General features: G+C 44.2%; 1 protein-coding gene across 1 annotated transcript in view; it reads left to right on the top strand.

Moving 5' to 3' along the window:
• ITGA9 (integrin subunit alpha 9) overlaps positions 1–20243 on the top strand; it is a 962089-nt gene that overhangs the window by 669616 nt on the left and 272230 nt on the right. The gene's annotated exons all lie outside the window — the stretch shown is intronic.

Raw genomic sequence — 20243 nt, 5'->3', positions numbered from 1 at the left:
AGCATGCACAAGCCATGCCAGCTCCACAACAGTCTATACAGTTTGTGCCAGCCGCACCAGCGCTGCCGGCTGCTGCCACACAAACCACGACACGACAGCTGTACCAGACCGCACAGTATGACTATCCTGATTATCAACGATACGCATGAACCAGCCTAGAGAGGGCAGTTGACTTACCTCTTATCGAGGTCCCTGTAGACCAAGAAGGACCTTATGTACATAGTGAATTATTAGGCCAAGATAGAAAATTTTTACTTGATACAGGGGCAAGTCGAACAACTATAAAACGTAGTGAAGTTCCAGGGGCACCCCTCTCAGGCTCACAGAATATATCCCTTGGTTTTTCAGGAAAACCTATTGTTAATGAAGTGTCACAGCCTCTTCCACTTACGATAGGACCTTTGACCCGAACTACAGATTTATTGCTTACTAAATCATGTCCAGAAAACTTGTTAGGAATAAAAACACTGAAAGCTCTAGGAGCTATAATATGTTGTTCTCCGGAAGGAGTAAGATTGTTTTTACGTGATTTCAAAGGTCATTATGTGTCTCGAGACATGGATTCCCGACTGCAGACTTTACCCACACATTTATGGGCACAAGGCCCTACAGATGTTGGTTGCATGAACATTACACCATATCGAGTCACACTAAAGGCAGGAGTGGTACTACCACGAATGCGACAATACAAGTTACCCCCAGATGCTGTAATGGCTTTACTGCAAATCGTTGACGAGCTTATTGGCCAAGGAGTGGTTGTGGAGACCGACTCCAATATATGTAATTCACCGATAATTCCGATTCTTAAACTAACTGATCCAAAGGCTTCCCCAGTATATCGATTGGTTATTGATCTGCGCGAATTAAATAAATGTATTGTACCACAATACCCCGTAGTTCCAGACATCTCTTCATTACTGACAGCTATTGATTCCGAAGCAACATTCTTTACTGTAATTGATCTCAAGAATGCCTTTTTCAGCGTCCCAATAGATCCGGAAAGCCAATATTTGTTCGGATTTAGTTTAAATGGACGTAGCTTTAAATTCACACGCGCACCTCAAGGATTTACAGAAAGCCCCAGCATCTATAGCCAAGCACTGAAACGAGAACTTGACAGTATCCACATGCCAGTCAACACTGCTCTGCTTCAATATGTCGACGATCTGCTGATCACCGCTAGAAGCGAACCCGAATGTGAGAAAGCATCACTGATAGTTTTACAATTTCTAGCCAAAAAGGGGCACAAGGTGTCCCCTTCTAAGCTGCAATTCTGTGTCCAGCGAGTTATTTACCTTGGTCACTCGCTGTCCAAGGAGGGAAGGCAGCTTACACCCGACCGCATTCAGTTAATAGCTAACATGCCAATACCCAAGACACAAAAGGAGGTGCGGGCTTTCATAGGCCTCACTTCATATTGTAGGCAGTGGATCCCTCAGTATGCGTTTCTAGCAAAACCACTCATTCAATTAACAACACAGGAGGCAGCCACATCGACTGTCCTCCCTTGGACTCAGGAACACACACTAGCTTTTGAAAGCTTAAAGAAAGCTCTATGCCAAGCACCTGTTTTAGCAACACCATGTTACAGAAAACATTTTACACTCTTTGTTACAGAACGAGAAGGTACTGCCTTGTCAGTACTCACACAGGAACAAGCAGGATCACACAAACCGTGTGCTTATTTTTCTAGTACATTAGATCCCGTAGCTCAGGCTCTGCCTGCGTGCCTGAAATCAGTGGCAGCGACAGCTTTAGCAATCAGACAAAGCGATGCCATAGTGTTAGGACATCCATTGACAGTTCAAGTACCACACGCAGTGGAGGTTCTTGTGAATCGAACGCAAACACAACATTTGACTATAGCAAGACTTACAGGGTACGAACTAACACTGTTTCAGCCACATATAGAAATCAGACGTTGTAACACATTGAATCCTGCCACACTTTTACCTGTAAATGGAACAGACCCACTAGCTCATGATTGTATTGATGTTATTACAATCACGACGAAACCCAGACAAGACTTGACAGATGTCCCATTGTCAGACCCAGACCTGACGTTGTATGTAGATGGTTCATGTATGAGAAAAGGTACAGGAGAACTAGTGGCCGCTTACGCAGTCACAACAGACACTGAAATCATTGAAACAAATTGCATAAATACCTTGTCCGCTCAAGCAGCAGAGCTCGTCGCTCTGACACAAGCCTGTATTCAAGCCACAAATAAAAAAGTCAACATATACACTGATTCACGTTATGCATTCGGAGTTGTACATGACTTCGGCGTGCTGTGGCGAGAGAGAGGTTATTTAACTTCTCACGGTGCCCACATTCAGCACGGACCCCTCATTCATGCTTTATTAGATGCAATACATCTACCCATTGCAATATCAATTATGAAATGTAAAGCTCATACGAAAATTACTGATATCATTTCTCAAGGCAATGATCTAGCTGACAGAACAGCTAAACAGACTGCTCAAACTCAAACATCCGACATGACAAAGACAATAGTCCCGACGCCAACACATTGTATGACGGTTAAAGATCCTACTCTTGACGTAATTGATATACAGACACATGCTACTCCAGACGAAATAAGGAAATGGACTGAATTAGGAGGGATCCAAACGGATCAAGGATGGATGACGAAGGAAAAATCTGTGTGGTTCCTTCCTGATTCAATGGTCCGAGTCATTATTAACACTGTCCATAGTCCAGCGCATCTAGGAGAGAAAGCTATGCTAGACAGCATTCAACATATTTGGTTCAACAAACATTTACGAGCAGCAGCGAAACAAAAAGTTCGTACCTGTATGATCTGTTGTCAGTTCAACCCAGGAAAAAGCATTCCCGTAGAGCAGGGTGGATTTCAGCCTCCTGATCACCCTTTTGAAATCCTCCAGATGGATTATATCCAGATGGAACGATGTCGAGGATTCAAATATGTTCTCGTAGTTGTCTGTGCTCTTTCCCGTTGGACCGAAGCGTACCCAGTATCAGATTACACTGCCCCGACCACTACCAAGCAGCTAGTTCGAGAATTCTTCCCACGGTACGGTTTACCACGTGCTGTCTACTCAGATAACGGCCAGCCGTTCTCATCCGAATTAATGAAACACGTTTCACTTTTGCTAGGATATCAGTGGAAGTTTCATTGTGTCCGACACCCCGAGGCAGCAGGTCTCGTGGAACGACATAATCAAACTTTGAAAATCAGATTGTCCAAAATATGCAGGGAGAAAGGTGTCGACTGGGTAGTAGCATTACCAGTTGCACTCTTTTACATGAGAATGGTAGCACACTCTCGAACAGGGCTATCCCCGTATGAGGTGATCTTTGGCAGACCACCAAATATGTGGGGGACGCCTATACCACGTAAAATAACTGATATTGACTGTAATATGCTGACAGATTATTTGGCTTCCTTGATGTCTGCACTACAATCTTGTCGTTCACAGGTAGCTGCAGCTTTTCCTGACAACACTGAAGTGAAACCCCATGACGTAATTCCGGGGGATCTCGTTTTAGTGAGGAACTTTGATCGAAAGACTCAGCTGGATCCTAGGTGGAGGTCGCCACAATTAGTCTTGCTCACCACAAGGACAGCCGTGAAGATCGAAGGCAGAAAAGGCTGGGTACATTCAAGTCATATCAAGAAATTTTATGGACTACCATCGGATATAAAAACTACACCTCGTGTGTCTTCACCCATTGACTCAAAACTTCCTTTGGTTGACTCAAGTAGTCACGGACATTATAAACTAAAACTCAGATCTAATCAGTTGGGAAATTTGATTGTTTAAGTCCTCTCCAAGGTGAAGCGGTTGAATTTGTCTCCGACATGTATCCCTTAGATCTGAATAGAGAAAAAACCCGAAAAATGTTGAAACGACATACATATTGTAAATCACTGCGTAGTCATTGCACAGTGACGTTATTAATTTTGTTTTTCTTAAGTTTTTTTATAATTATTTCAAGTATATTGTTGCACATATATTATCCTATTTCTAGACATGTTTATAATATTACTGCTGAACATTCTTTTAGTGAATTACCCCCGCATGAATTGTCATACAGATTTGCGCTGCGCAATAACACTTTTATTAGTATGTTACATCATTCCCATCAGGTTAGCAATGCTACAAATTGTTGGATATGTGGCCGACTCCCTCCCTATCAGAACTATAAAGGAATTCTACCTCTTTTTCCATACCCGTTCACACACAGCGGCTCCTGTGGAGCATGGTTTAGTTTAATTAATTCCTTAGATTCAAATTCTGCAGTTTATCAAGACAACTGGGTATGGGGAAATCTGAACTTAGTTTTACTTAAAGTCTGCCACCCCAACAAGGAGGGACTTCCCAAAAGAACAGGAACTGATCTAGAAAATGAAGTATATGGATTAGGTAATTTTACGCTTAATCTCCTGATCTTGAATGTCGAATCCGAAGCTAATCCAAGTTTGCCCGCCATGTCAGTATTTCCAGTAAAAGGTGAATTATGTGTAAGAAAGAATGGTTCCATACATATGGGCCATAGTAGATGCACCACTGTAATAGAATTCAGTGATCAAGGCAAGTCGACATTTAGAGCTTCCCGCCATTCCTATTTTATATGTGGTCAGATGGCATATGTACGTTTGCCTCTAGATTGGGATGGTACCTGCTACATTGGATTTCTTTTGCCACCTGTTTTCCTAGCTCCTCCTGATTATCACAGAAATACTCATTTAGTACACAATAGAGAAAGGAGAGATCTCCCAATAGTCGACTACACTGAAACGGCATGGGAAAAATACACAGATTTCAATAAAGGTCTCTTTCCCTATATAGGTACCGTTACTAATAGTAAGCTGATACGTAGATTGACTAGAACCCTTGAAGCAGTAGTGAACGAAACTATTTCCGCCTTAGGCAATTTAACAGAAGAGCAGTCTGCTATGCGGATTGTTGTGCTTCAAAATCGTCTTGTCCTTGACGTCATCCTGGCCGATAGGGGCGGAGCTTGTAGGGTCATCGGATCAAGCTGCTGCGTATTCATACCAGAAAATTCGCCATCTGTATATAAAGCTATAACACGCCTTCATAAGATTGTAAGCCAGATACACCAGAATCCAGGCACCTGGACTTGGTCCGGTTGGTTTTGGAGCATGTTATCAGCCTGGGGATGGAGAGTTCTATCCTTCCTAGGTATTGGCCTTCTCATACTATTCAGTTGCTGCTTATGCCTGCAATGTGGACCAGCGATTTGTGGTCTGTGTGCCACATCGTGCATTCCACATCAAGATTTTCATTCAAGATCCCGGAAGAAGAAAGAAGAACAAATTATGCTATATGAACAGATCAATGGATTAATGAAGATTGATATCTCTTGACGGGCAAGTAGGGGACAAGGAGGGAATGTGGAAATATGGATTTTTCTGGTCAGTTATGTCCCCTATCTTGGACCCCAACGGTTCTATGTACATGTTACAAGTACATGTATGTTCCCTCCAGTTCCAGTTATGAAGACGCAAATACATGTGCGTCCACCGTTAACATGTCCTCTTTCAGATCCGCCATGAATGGGCCGGATATTCCATTCCTAAGTACGAAAGGCCACCGCCTTTATATGATTCACTTATGCCATTTTACAGTCCAGGCAAGTAGGCCCTGATTCTGTCATCAAGCTTTTCTTGCTTTCTGTCTCTGAAGCTCCAGTCCGAGCCTGCATCTGTGACCATGAACTTTGTCTCATTCCCTGCGCGGCTCACGAAGCCTGACATCAGCTTGCTGCCTGCCAAGAACTGTATTTCACCTTCGAAATTATCTGCTCCGATTCCTGCCCAATGCATTCCTGTCTAGTAGCTTAAGTAAACATTCTGCCAGCTACCGAGCAAAGGCCCGGCTTCTCTGTCTTTATACAAGTAATTCATAGCCCTGTTACCATGGAAGATTCCTGCCCTCGCATCTAGTGTAGACACTTAGACGCTTGTACACGCACTAACAGTCAGTATAGTCAGTATAGAATAAGATTCTACTCTAAGAGACCTCTCTTCTGGATAACATAGTTCTTTAAACATAGGATGTTAGATATGATTTGGGATTAGGTTGACTTGACCCTCCAGACATCTGTCGCCACATGTAGAGTTAAATGTCAAGTCCCCTTCACCCCCTAGTTGCACGTCAATCACACGTCATGCTGCTGCGCGCGCATTTCTGCCAAGTATTTCTGCTGACATTGCGAAATTATTTCATAGATCCACCCATATGTGACATCACAACCAATGACGTTTTCTTGTTACTCCCAATTACGCCTCCTCCAGCTACGCATGTGAAATGTTATCTTTACTATCAATTGTTACGCCTCTTGCATTTGCTCCACTGTAATGCCTATTGTATAAAAGTGAATAATTAACAATAATGTATGTACTTCACTTCCTGAGCCTCCGTGGTGATGGAACTTGGAGTCCACGATTTCGAAATCGTCCATTGGAATAAAGCCCATTCCGAACCTCTAATACCACGGATTCTGCCTCTTACTTATTGAGCTATTTTTATTATGTTCTGTATCAAATTAAGTCCCGGTAATTAAATTATTTACCACAAACATATAAAGTTATTAATGATTATCAGACTTACTAACTTGCAGAGTACGAGCAGTATGTATTTTGGAGTTTATTAATTGGCAGACTTGCCTGCTTATTGCTGTTGCTAAAGATTGGTTAAGCAGCAGCACTTGGACACTTCACTGCTTTCTGAGCAGGAGTGACTTGTTTGTCTCCTCCTGAAAATTGCTCTACATTTATCAAGACATAATTGAAGGCCTGGTGCATTTTCCAGAATTCCTGAGAAGTGAAAGATCTAGGGCCTGATTAGATAATCGTACACTTTTGTGTAAGTTTACGATTGCTTGCTATTCACAAAGGGATTTAAGAGTAATATATGTTTACGAGTGTGGAGACTCTGCAAATAAAAAGATGGGGCTTTCTATGTGTGGAGATTCTGCACTTGTAAAGATACTACTCGTAAATCCCTTTGTGAGTAGCAAACAATCATACACTTACACAAAAGCGTCAGTTTACCTTTGTGAACCAGGTCTTCAGTCTTTGGCATTTGTTCTAGTACTAGGCATTAGAGCAGAGTGATGCACCAATGAATTGTAAACAGTGCTATTCTGTAAGATTGGCAGGCTTTCCTTCCCAATGCCTCTGCCAAGGTGATTCCATCTGAGGTGCTCTTCAAGGAGCCTCAATTTAACTTTGCTGATAAAGTTGATTACATCGGAGCACGATTACCCAAGCAGTTCATCTCAATCTGAGACTTAACTCTAATGCCCATTATCCTGAAGATGCTTATTTTGGTTCTATTGGTGGAACACAGAATGACCTGGATGGCAGGCAACATAGATCCAAGTGTACAGGGCTCCTTTGTGAGGCATTGAGGCATATAGTCACTGTGGTAGACACACTGGCCAATTCCTCTTTCTTTAATGGTGCGAACTATTAGTCAGTGTAGGCAACAGCAAACAAGGACCCCTTGAGAGCATCAGATTTGCTTTTATTAAACCCTGCACATCTGCTTGACTCTTTCTTTTTTTAATAAAATGTCTGTTAGGCAACCAACTCTCTCCCTATAACTCCCTCATTTTCATTTGTTATTGCATAATATTTTCCTATAGCACTGAGGGTTCAGGTAACATGGGGGAGAGGGAGTGTAGATTGTCCCTTTTTTAAGGCAAAATAAAACATTCTGCTCTATGAAGCACTTATAGAGCGCATAGCTACCCGTAGGCATCCCAGCGCTAAAAGAGAAGCTCAGAATCAATAGGGAAATCAAAGGGGCCCATCCTGGAAAAGCCAAGTCTTTAAAGCCTTTCGAAAAGGAAGTTCCTTTTTAATTGAATGAAGAGAGAGAGGGAGGCTATTCCACAATTTGGCTGCATTGTATACAAAAGAGCGTCCTCTATATTTAGCCCTCTTAATGATAGGTACCTTGACCAAATGGGCATTGGAAGAGCGCAGGGATCTCCCGGGGATATAGGAAGACAACAGTAAACGGGTGATTTCTCAAGGATGGCCCTATGAGCAATACAGAGTGATTTAAATTCAATGCTCTTTATGGCAGAGAGCCAATGAAGAAGGTAGAGAGCCCGCCGGGCAGATTGTTGTCTAAGAATGTTGCGCAGTATCCGAGCAGCCGTATTCTGCACAACCTGAAGTCTCTTTACTGTAGCTTTGGGTGCTCCCAGATAGAGAGAGTTGGGTAGTCCAGACGAGAGAGTATAAGCACCTGGACCATTGCCCCAGTTTATTGCTTCCCATCCATGTAGAGGCTCTGGCGAAGGATTTGCTCAAGAAGTTTGACTTGAAATTGACTAGCTTTGGAGTACCCCCAATCTTCAATCTTCTCTTTCAGGTAAAACAAATTAAGGGATGTTGTCTGCTGACAGCTAGGATCCTCTCTTGGAATACTGGTTATATTCACCACCAAGCAGTCTGCTTGCTTTTAATGCAGATGTCACTGGTCTTACTGTGCGTAATCTCTTCGGGCCATATACAGGGTGGCGCCTGTCTCTATATCACATGTTGAATCTTTCTGAAGTTTTCAAAGGCTAGGGATCAATAGGAGAGATTGCCCCACCCTAAGGGACAGAACATTAAACTAACTATAGGACTGTACGCACCCATATGTCAACTTCTGTACAAGCACTTACTGGGTACCACAGGTTCCAATATATTCCTGATTACGTTCCTTTTCAATGTACATGTAAGACTGTTTGTTAGCACCATCCAGTTCCAGGAGATGCCGTCTCAAGCTCGAAGTATTTTCACGCACATTTAATTTCTTTCTGAATAACAATCGTGAGAAGAAAATATTTCAAAATACGTCTGAGCTCTCTGCTCCGCATCCTCTGGAGTATTGTACCAAAATTAATTGAAGGAAGAACACGCCTGCAACTTCACCCTGAAAGAGGTTTGGAATATGCTCTTTTGATGATTGATAATGATTAATGAGTGCCCATAAATTAGTTTCCAGCACGAGCTGAGCAGGATTGGGACTGCAACAGTATATAATATAAAATCACTTTAGCAATCACAATGACTCTGTGGCACAAAGCATCCTCGCTTCTTTAACACAAACAGAGCGAGAATAATAAAGACTCCATATATCAGAATGCCTAGGGTGATTTACAGCTGTGCCTAATAGAGTACACGTGCTGATAAGGTGAAGGACTGTGCTGCCAGAATCAGACATGTTCCTTCTTATCCCACCCCACTCTTTGCTGTACAGTTCTATGTATTGGGCAGTTCCTATCCAGGAGCATAGTTTCATGCCAACCTAGGGTGATGTTACGTTTTCTGCAGTTACTAACTAGAACACTGGCCCTGGCAATCGCCATCCTATGCAGGTTTGTGACCTGCTTCAGCATATAGTAGCAGACATTAGTATATTTTAGGCGTAGCCGTTCTGTACATTTGATGCTCCAGAGACTTTGTGTCATGTGCTGTGGAAGTGTCCTCTTTAGGCCCTTGTGTCCTGTTAGATTGGCATCGAGGGTTGGATCGTCGTTTTGTGGTTTTGTGAGGTAGATTATGCAGGTCTTGTATTGCCGCGTCTAGGGCCTAATGTGATCTGAGTTAGAACCATTGTAGCTGCTGCAGTCATTCCCTGCTTCCACAACTGTTTGTCTGATTTTCCACCGGATATCCTGGTTCTGAAAGTCCTGGTAAGCTGGCTAGGTGACCCCAGCACATTCATGCTTTTAGCCGCCAAGGATCCTTTTTGATTGTAAATACATGCATTTTATTCAATATAATTGGGGGTTAATGTTCACTAGTTTCAGAGCGATTTTGGTTAGTTTGATTGTTTTTCAAACGCATTTAATATAATTGTATTCGTGTTAGGGAGACAGTGCTTGTGTCAGTGATTGAAGATTAATAACCTATCTGGGAGGCAGCCAAGTCCTCAGTGCCACAGCTTTATGCAGACGTGTAGAACGCATGGGCAGTGGGCAAGAAGACTTGCACAGGAGGTGGCTCATGCAGAACATGCCCATCATTGCTTGTGCTGAGAGTGCACAACCGGTTGCACTGGTCTGTAGTGTGTTTCATAGTCTAAGCTCCTCCAGTTCATCACGGTGCCCCTTGAATCAACTCTGGTGATTTACATGCGCGCCTAATATATTACGGTTACTGTAGCATTACTTTTCTGTATTTTTAGCAAGTGTTTACTTCAGAGTGTTTTAGCCTGTGTTACTCTTCTTGTCCCTACAAGGCTTGCTGTGGGATCCACGGGATCATTAGGTGTGTGTTACAGATGCACTCGATGTCTTGGCTGAAGCAGAGGGTACACAGAAGTGCTTTAGTGATTTGTTTTATTTTTAATTTCCATAGGGTTATTTCAAAGATGCAGCCAAAAGAAGGGTTCAGCAGTGAGTGCTTAACTCACTCAGCTATCTATGTGCAACCTGCAAATCATAGGTTTGAATCCTGGCAAAGGCAACTGAGTCTTTCATCCTACTAAAATGTATTATTTATGCATTACGGAATTGATTAATAATATAATCTGCCATTTCTATCTCTACGGACCTACACAATATATGAAGAATAAAAATACATTCTATTTTGTGAGAAGGTAGTGAATGATAATATTGGGTATGTCAGTCAGTCAGACAGTCACGACTTTATTTCGATTCAATTAACCATAAAAGTGCACCTAATAGAAATTGAAAACAAGATAAATACAGATAACAGTGCAAATGCACATCCATTAACAATAAAGTGCCATGAAGTTGAAACAAAACCAGAGGAACAAAAAACCTCTAAATAATCCATAAAAAGGACTCATAAAGTGTCCGCTATGTAACCCAGGATGTCTTAACAGCTTACTAATTTGGGATAGCAAAAATTGGCTGTGTCCTCTCTGAAACTGTCAAATAATGTCAGGGATCATTTTATGCAAAGGGTTTACAGTCAGACTGTACCCCACTGATCTCCTGTAATTGTGGTTGTAGTAGATAGGTAGACTTTTATAAGGTTATGATTATTGTCGATCTTGTTTGACATAAGGGCTCCTTGTAAGTGGTCGGGTGGGAGATGTAGGCTGGCAAGATGACATTTTTAGTTTTTCCAGTGTGTATTTTTTAATAATGCTATTATTAGGTTTTGTAACGGTATAATAGAGTAATAAAGAAAAACAGTCCTTCAGCATCACGTGCAGGTCATATGTATGTAAAGGTCATTGGAGGTTGATCATGGTTACCCACAGCAGGTGGGCAGTCTGCCCACCTCGTCTTCTTCTCGGTAGGGCGGACATGGTGAGGGGAGAGAGAGCACTGTCGTACAGGTGCAGCACGCTGCTTCTTGCCGATGGCATGCTAATGACACATGCAAGTGGGTGTGGTATCACAGTGATGATACGAAGGAAGCTGCAAACACTCAGTCTCAATGAATGTCTCAGCGAGCACTGGTCCCTTGGTCCACTTCCATTAACTCCTCAGCATGCAGGGCCCCGGACTCCTGTTCAACAACCTCCTCAGCAAGCACGGGCTCTTGAGGCTGTTCAATGAATTCCTCCGCCAGATCAGTGAGCACGTGTCCGCGGCTGCAATTCAATGATCTTATCAGCTAGCATGGGCTCTTGCTCCTGTTGAGTGAACTCAGATAGCGTGGTACCACATTATTGTTCAATTAACTCCTCGGCTAGCATGGGCCTTCACTACTGTTCAATGGTCTCCTCAGAAACAAGGGCCCTCATTCTTGTTCAATGAACTTCTTGACTAGCAAAGGTCATTGCTCCTGTGTAATGATCTCAGCTAGCATGGGACCTCCCCACTGTTCAATGAACTCATCAGGTACCACGTGTGTCTCGCTCCTGTTCAATGTTCTCCTTTTCTAGCACGGGCCCCCCTCCTGTTCAACGAACTCCTCAGCTGGCACAGGTCGGACTCCTGTTAAATGATATCCTCAGGTAACAAGTGTGTTCACTTCTGTACAATGAACTGCTGAGCTAGCTCAGGCCGGAACTCGTATTTAATGAATGCCTCAGCTAGCATGGGCCCTCACTCCTGTTCAATATTCTCAGCTAGCATGGGACCTCATCCTGTTCAGTGAACTCCTCCGCTAGCATGTGCCCTCGTCCTGTTCAGTGAACTCCTCAGCTAGCATGGGCCTCACTCCTGTTCAATATTCTCAGCTAGCATGGGCCCTCATCCTGTTCAGTGAACTCCTCCGCTAGCATGGCTCATCATCCTGTTCAGGGAACTCCTCAGCTAACATGGGCCCTCACTCCTGTTCAATATTCTCAGCTAGCATGGGCCCTCATCCTGTTCAGTGAACTCCTCAGCTAGCATGGGCCCTCACTCCTGTTCAATGTTCTCCTCAGCTTCCATGGGCCCACACTGACTTCAGAACAGCAACTCCTGCTCAACGTCCCAACGCAACTTAGCGATGTGGGACAGGCATGGCTCTATACCTCATTTCTGTTTCAGATCTCATTCTGTTAGGCTGTATCACTGTGTTTCTTTACATCTCCATTTAAATATTGTGTCCAAATATGTACCACTGACTGAACGTACCCCTCAACAAACTGTTTCTCTTCTCTTAAAATGGTTTCTCTGTCTAAGATATTGGAATTGAAACACTCTAACCTACTGTATTCTAAACATATTGTTAACTCTGCTGTGATGTAAAGTACTTTACTTTGTACACACTAGGGCATGGCGTGGTCTGCATCAACCACCCACAATGAAATGCATAAGTATATTAATTAAATATATGTTGACATGGATTCCAAACCCTCCTACACCTACTACGGTAATCTGACCCACTGTTTCATACCTGTTCAAACTTTTGTGCTTGATCGAAACAGCTTTATCAGGTGTCTCGGGCACTATTAGTCACTATCTCTCAAGACGTTTGAATGATCCTAAGGGCAGCGCTTAACCAGGTTTATAGCAATTTTGGTATGGATCAATCTCAGCTCTCGGGTGTGTACCTAAGCCCAATGTTGCATCTGCATATTATTGGGGCTGCCCAAGCTTTGCTGGTAGCATAGCTCAGTGACTGAAGTGCCTGCTTCCAAAGGGTGTCTGACATGCAGGGAGTGAGCTTAAATCCTGCTAGGGTGAATTTAGTCATTGATCCTTCCGAGGTGAGCACCATTAAAATAGGTATCATTAAATAATTAATAGTTACTGATTTATTTACAGTGCTTAGACAGATCAAAGCTACAGTATAAAGTGCCACATAGGAGCATGTTATATTTGTGGTAGTAGCCCTTTTCTTCTTATTATTATTATTATTATTAATATTAGAGCAAGAACAATTGTATAACTGAGAAGTTGTTTATCTCCTGCTAATCCAGCACAGGCCAATGCTGCAACTTCCCCCAAGTTATCACTCAGGGGCCCAGGTGGAGTAATTGCAGAAGAACAATAATAAAACGGTCCTTGAGACATACATCGACTGTGCACCACTTCCGCAATCTCAATACATATGGATTATGTCTTCCTTTCGACCCCTGTGTAACGCCATGTTAGTTTAACATAACCCCTTAACTAACTGTTGCCGGGGATGGCTGATCTTATTTTGTTACTTTCGTACTTTGGGAGCTATCAGACCTATCCATCATTACCACATCTTCCATGCCCAACAACTAGAAAAAGGTGGTTCCCAGGTTTTTGGGGGGGGGGGGAGTTTTATATAGCTCAAACTCGACCTGAAGGTATCAGACCACTTTACATGAGCACCAGGGGCAACAACAGGCGTTTGTGTCCACTTTGCACGCCCCCGAGGCACTTTGGTATTACAGAAGGGGCTGCAAACCCTTGTGCGGCCCCTTCTGTAATACCGATAGAGCTGGCGCACAAAAAAGCGCCAGCAGTATCTTCAGCGGTCGTTTCCTCATTTGCATGTGGGCGTGCCCCATGCAAATGAGAGAATCTCTTTAACTCTGCACCTGCGCCGTATTACAGATGTGGGCGCAGAGGCAAAGAAGCTCTGAGGAGGCGCACTGACAGGGCGCCATCTAAAAGGAGGCACATTGTCAGTGCGCCCCCTGATGGCAGACCTCTGCAGGGGATAACGGGGGTATTATGGACCCCCCCAGACATCCCCTTGCAGGTGGGTGCAGTCTCTCACTGACCCGCCTGCAAGCGGATCTCCAAACCTCCTTCAAAGTGCAGGCTGGTTGCTGCCTGCATAGTGAAAACACAATGTGGCTTTAAAGCAGCCTCTCCATTTTTCACCTAAATGCGCTGCTCCCAGGGCAGGGCATTCAACATAATACAGCGTATTTCCATTGTTTGCGCTGGGCACACCTTTTTAAAGGTGTACCCGGCACAAACAATGGAAATGTGCATTTTGTGTGATACGGCCCCTGTTGCGTTACAGACCGGCATATTAATTTTGTTAGGCACAGGAAGATTAAGTGATTTGCCCAGAATCACAGGATGTTGAGCATCTTTGCTGAGACTTCAACGCGGTTCCCCAACTTCGAGGTCAACTGCTCTAGCCTTTAAATAGTTGTTATGAATCTCGTTAACATTTTGATCAGCTTTCTCTTCCTGATTTTAAATGCTTTCTCGAATCTGCTTTTTGAATCTGATGAAAGGTGTGAATTCTATGAGGTGGCATGCTTGCTGATGAGGGGACTGAAAGCTTGCTTCAGTAAAGAGTCTTGTGTTCATGATTGTGTTCACGCCAGAGAGAGATGTCATTGTGACCCTGCATGGATGTAGTCACTGTTGGGCTTGTCTGGCCTGATGTGCTTTGATTTGTCAGCTTTGGAATGTGAGTGCGCAATAATCGAGCATTACTATGGCGTTTTATGTGCTGCGACGTGAAATGTTAACTTTCCAAATGACATCCAGTTGGAATTGGAGGTCCCCTGTTGATATGAATTTGGAATTGGCCAGAAGGAAAGCCTGAAAAGTTGGTGATTCACAGCAGCATTTTTTTTAAAGGTTGTGTTTTGTCATTTCACTATTTTCCCACTGTTGTTGATATTAACATCGCACATTTTTAACTCCTTCGCCGCGGCGCGAATTCCGCCGCGGCGCGAATTCCGCCGCGGCGCTGGGGGGGTTTTCGGTGAGCGCCACTGTGCTCATGACGGAACCACGCTGTCATGAGTCACGGGCGAGCTGTGCTCATGACGGAGTGGTTCCGTCACGGCGCCGCCCACTTACGCTACACGCCCGCACAGGCGGGGAAAAGGCGCCGCGTGGGCGGAGCGGCCGCCAACGGCCACAGCATGACGGAACCACTCCGTCATGAGCACAGCGCGACCGTGGCTCATGACGGAGTGGTTCCGTCATGAGCAGGGAAGGGGTTAAATCCTTCATACATGATTTACAGAAGAGAGTGAGATTCAATGTTTCCATATTTACTGATGTTGCAAAGTTGAGTGTGGGAGTAAACATGAAGCGGAACCCGTGCAGATTGCAAGGGGATGTGCGGGTAATAATTGACGGTGTAAAGAAAGCGAGTAACCTGGAGATACTTGTACACAATAATCTAAACATGAGTGCACAGTGTCAGACTCCTGCTCACAGACGTGTCATGAATCGGGAGGAAGATCTTGGAGAGAAGGCATCTTACTGCTAGTCGGTGTCACATACAAGTCGGAGTACAACATGTTTACTCGCTTGGGCATCCCACAGAACAAGGCATAATGAGGCATTTGAAAGACTTCACCCAATAAATGAAAGATGAAAGTCTTGGGTGAAGAAAATGGACCAAACCATAGGTCTCCTCGGCAAGCAGCCTGAAAACAGACATGCTGATGAGAGAATAGCCATTCCTAGTGACACCAACAAACCTTCTGCCTCCCTACAGACAACCACAGGCATGATTCTTATGCTGTCTGTAAGCCCGTGCCCGCCTTTCCCCACAATGTCTCTGCCCAAAACTGAATTGCACGTCATGCGCTACAGATATCCTAAGAGGTGCATTCTTTCTTTCTTTCTTTCTTTCTTTCTTTCTTTCTTTCTTTCTTTCTTTCTTTCTTTCTTTCTTTCTTTCTTTCTTTCTTTCTTTCTTTCTTTCTCTTTCTTTCTTTCTTTCTTTCTTTCCTATGCAGCGTAGGTTGACCACACCTTTCCTTCTATAGATACCTGACTGCTGCAGTACAGAGGAAGTTCGATCACATTGCTGCAGCAAGAAGGGCCCTACAATGGTTACCTGTGAAAGTCAGGATCCTGCTTCAGATATCGTGCCTGGTTTTCCAATGTCTACACAAGCTTGCTCGACCATCCTTGGGACAGCTGTTCAAAGGTGTGTGCTAATGAGAGACCTGAGAAGAACTCATTTGTACCTTCCCCCTAAATGAATAAAGGATGCCTCTTACCAGGGCCTGATTTGTTGGAATTCACTACCTCCACAAGTAGACCAGATTCCCTCACTGATAGTGCTTAGGAAGGCTTTTAGGGGTCAAAAGGTTGCTAAAATGAGAACCATGCCAAGCCACTTGAAGTAAGTGAAGAAATCATTACCAGGACGCGTCTTGAGAAAAATAGGAGTTTATTTGTAAATCCTTCCACCCGACACTCAGAGCGTCCAGTCGGCCAGCCGTCCGGATAGTAAGTGATTCCACTACCCGAACACTGTACCGAACGACGCTCCATGCTAGAGCTCAGAACAACTTTTAAAAGAACACATAGGAAATAACATGGTGAAGCATGTATCGCACGCTGGTCGCGCAGAGGACGCCACCAGCGTGCGATATATACAAACACTGTCAATTACAGTAGCCAAACTATCACAACACTATGTAGTAGTGCTCGTGTTACAAATGTCCTCAGTGAAACTGTCACTAAGGGACTGATTACGAATTTGGCAGTCCATCGGACTGCCAAACTCAGGGTGGAGATGCAGTGGTGGTTGGGGACCGCCGCACCTCCGGTCCGACTGCTATATTACAAGTACAGCAGTTGGAGCGCTTTAGGACTGCCGCAACCGCTAGGGATCCACGATCCCTGGCGGTGGCACGGTGGTCTGGGGAAGCAATATGCATATTATGAATTTCCCCACCACCAGGCTTTTCATGGAGTTCGGGACTGTCATGAAAAGGCTAGCGGTGGGGAAACAAAGGGGGTCCTACAGGGTCCCCTGTTGCCCCTGTGCATGGAGATGCATGCCTGTGTGCATGCACCCCTGTTCCTGCATGGTGTGGACTGCTCAGTCCATGCCGTGCAGGAACATGCATTGGCGGTCCCGTGGCGGTTCAGTTTAAAGGCTCACTAATGAGCCTTTAATTTGCACAGCCATGGGGCCATCCACCTGCCCGCCCTCCAGACCACGAATTAACTTGTAATCTGTTGGGCAGGCAGCAGTCGGGTATGGCTGTGTGGGAGCGGGGTTGTGGCGTGTCGGCCGCTCCTTCACCGCCAGACTTAAAATGAGGTCCTAAGTCTGGAGAATGACCTCGGATGCTCAACTCATAGCACCGTAGATCCCTGTGCATCAGCCTTCCTATTTTTCCAAAATTGTAAGTGCTTAGAAACAGGCCTAACTCTAGTATTAAGAGCTATATTACATTATGTAGTAGTACTTCTCTTCATATTGTCTTTTTGCCCCTTGTCAGTCTATGACAAAATGGTGGTTCCTAACAATTGGGTTTAAAATTAGGAGTTTCTGAGTCATGGTTCCCTATTGACACTCTGTTATACCAGACAAACGACCAACTCTCTGTCCCTTCGGGTCAGTTAACATTGGTGTGTTCATCCCCAAAACGGTGACTCTGTTGCTATGATACACTGAACACATAGTGGTGACCCGCCGAATGAAGCTGTGGGCCAGGTACAGGCCAAAATTTGCGTTTTTTGATGCAAACCTTTGATAAGAGATCATAACAGTTCAGGGGCAGCTCCAATACTAACCTATAGGAGAGATAGACCTTGCTATAGTGAAAACATTAATTCAAATAGGTCAATCATGGAGAAACCAAATAGCATTACATTTTACACTGGGAGCGCTTGCACTTTAGCACTGGTCAGCAGTGGTAAAGTGCCCAGAGTCCTAAAGCCAACAAAAAACGAAATCCAGCAAACAGTCAAAAACAGGAGGAGATCAGGGGCAAAAAGACAGGGGAAACCACGCCAGAAGATGCCAGGCCTAACAGGGGTTAACATTAACGAGTATAGGAACCGTGCCTATCTTTTCTAAACATGTGTTTTTCGACTTGGAACAAAGATGCTTTAAAACACAAAGCATAGGAACACTGAGTAGCACAGTGTAAACCTTGCAATCTTTTGGTTAGACATTTGGTAGTTTAAGAGTATACATTTCTCTAATTATCAACAGGCAGAAGATGTAAGTATCCCTGCCTCCCTTCATTCTCGCCCCTTTCCTCTTACAGCCATTCTTTACTCCTTGATGTCTTCACACCCAGTCTGTCTCCACTCCAAACCTCTCTTTACTCCTGGCCTCTCTCACTGCCAGGATCTACGCTCGCGGTCACTCTTCTCTCCGAAGCTTTCCTCACTCATGGCCCTATGTCCTTACTTTAAGCAGTTTCACTGCAGCATACCAGAGGTTCTTCAGGGGCTTATTTACAAAGGGATTGCGCCACCGAAACATCACTTTTTCTGACGTTTTAGTGGCACAATGCCCTGCACTATATTTACAAAATGACGGTAAGCCACTTTTTGTGGCTTAATGCTGCTTTGTAAATTTGGTTCCAGCAGTTTTATGCGTGAAAGAGGCGTGCAATGGGTGTTGCTGTGGGCATTCCAACGCAACACCCATTGCTTTTTGACGCTGCCCCAGATTTACAAGGATCTGGAAATCTGAGGCAGCGCCAAAAACTAACGCCATGCAAGAGCTGGGGTTAGAATTTCAAAACGAGGAGAAATACTTTTATTTCTCCTCATTTTTGCTTTTTCTATGTGTCCTGCATTCTGAAGCACACATAGAAAGAGCAAAACACAATCATTAGACAATTATTGATTGTTTCTGTGCAGGAAGGGATACCTTTCTGCACATAAACAATCACACCTGCAACGCGGGCACCCCTGCACTACGGCGCAAGGGTGTCTGTGTTGGCGCTAGGCAGCTATTTTTAGAGAAAACACAGAGATGCGTCATATTCTTGTAAATACGGCGCATACCTGCTTTTTTTAAATAACACAGTGCGCTGCTGCATAGTTTGCAGCAGTGCCGCGCTGCTCCATTTCCTCATAAATGTGCCCCTCATTTCAGTCACCTCCTTGTGCTGGCGGGCTCGCACTGATAAATGTCTGACTTCTGATCAGCTAAGGGATGCTACTTCTCCTGTGGGATGCTTCTGCTTCGTCTCCTTTAGGGATGCTGCTTCTGCTGTAGAGATGATAGGCACCACTGTTGCCCATTCAACCAGCGCTGTCATGCCCAATACTTCTTAGAGTGGAAGGAGTTTTCTTTCCACTAAATGGCTTCTCCCGGCGCCACAGGCTTCCTATCAGAACCATCTCACACTCTATAAGACGGTGTAGACTTTATCGTTGCTAATTTGACACAGATTAAGTAGAAATGTGAGCAAAATCAGGATTTCATATGTTCACCCGAAACAATCCTTGAAATAAGTCGGTAGTATTGGATGGGAGAAATCAGACAGCAGTTACACACTACCAGGCAGCCATAAAGGGCAATGACTGACCCACCCTTTAGAGCCAAGTCCCCAAGAAAGTACTAAACCTTTATACAACAGTTGCATCATGCCTTGCCAGTAATATGGGGTTAAACTGTGCAGCGAGAGAAGACTTTGAATACAACAAGACATGTCTGGGTGCACTTTAAAATAAGCCTTGCTTCCCACTTTCTACCCCCTTGTGCTTAGATTGTGACTTCCAGCAAAGACTCATTTATTATGAAATATAATTATTTATGAAAATGGAGTCAAATGATTTTTGCAATATCTGGTAGGGAACATTTTTGATAACTTAATGTAATTAGTTCAACCAATCAATAAGTCGACTTTTAGAGCGCAGCTAATCACCCTAGAGGGTATCCAGGTGCTTGCAGGGTCCGAGTGACTTATGTGAATAGCCATATCTTGAGATCTTTTCAGAATCCCGGTAGAGAAGGGGAGGTCTGGAGTTGGAGGGGAAGGCTGTTCCATGTCCTCACTGCGAGATAGGAGAAGGAGTGTCCTCCACTTGTGCTTTTGTTGAGGCAGGTGGTGGGGTGGGCGAGCAAGAGGGAGGCAGATATTATTTGTCTGGAAGGTTGGTGAAATTTCAGGCCGTGGTTTGTGATGGGCGGTCCAAGGTTGTGC

Source organism: Triturus cristatus, chromosome 5_2, assembly GCF_964204655.1.
Source record: "Triturus cristatus chromosome 5_2, aTriCri1.1, whole genome shotgun sequence".
In the NCBI taxonomy this organism is placed as follows: Eukaryota; Metazoa; Chordata; class Amphibia; order Caudata; family Salamandridae; genus Triturus; species Triturus cristatus.
Note: the sequence above shows the minus strand (reverse complement) of the source record. Positions and strands in the feature narration are given on the sequence as shown.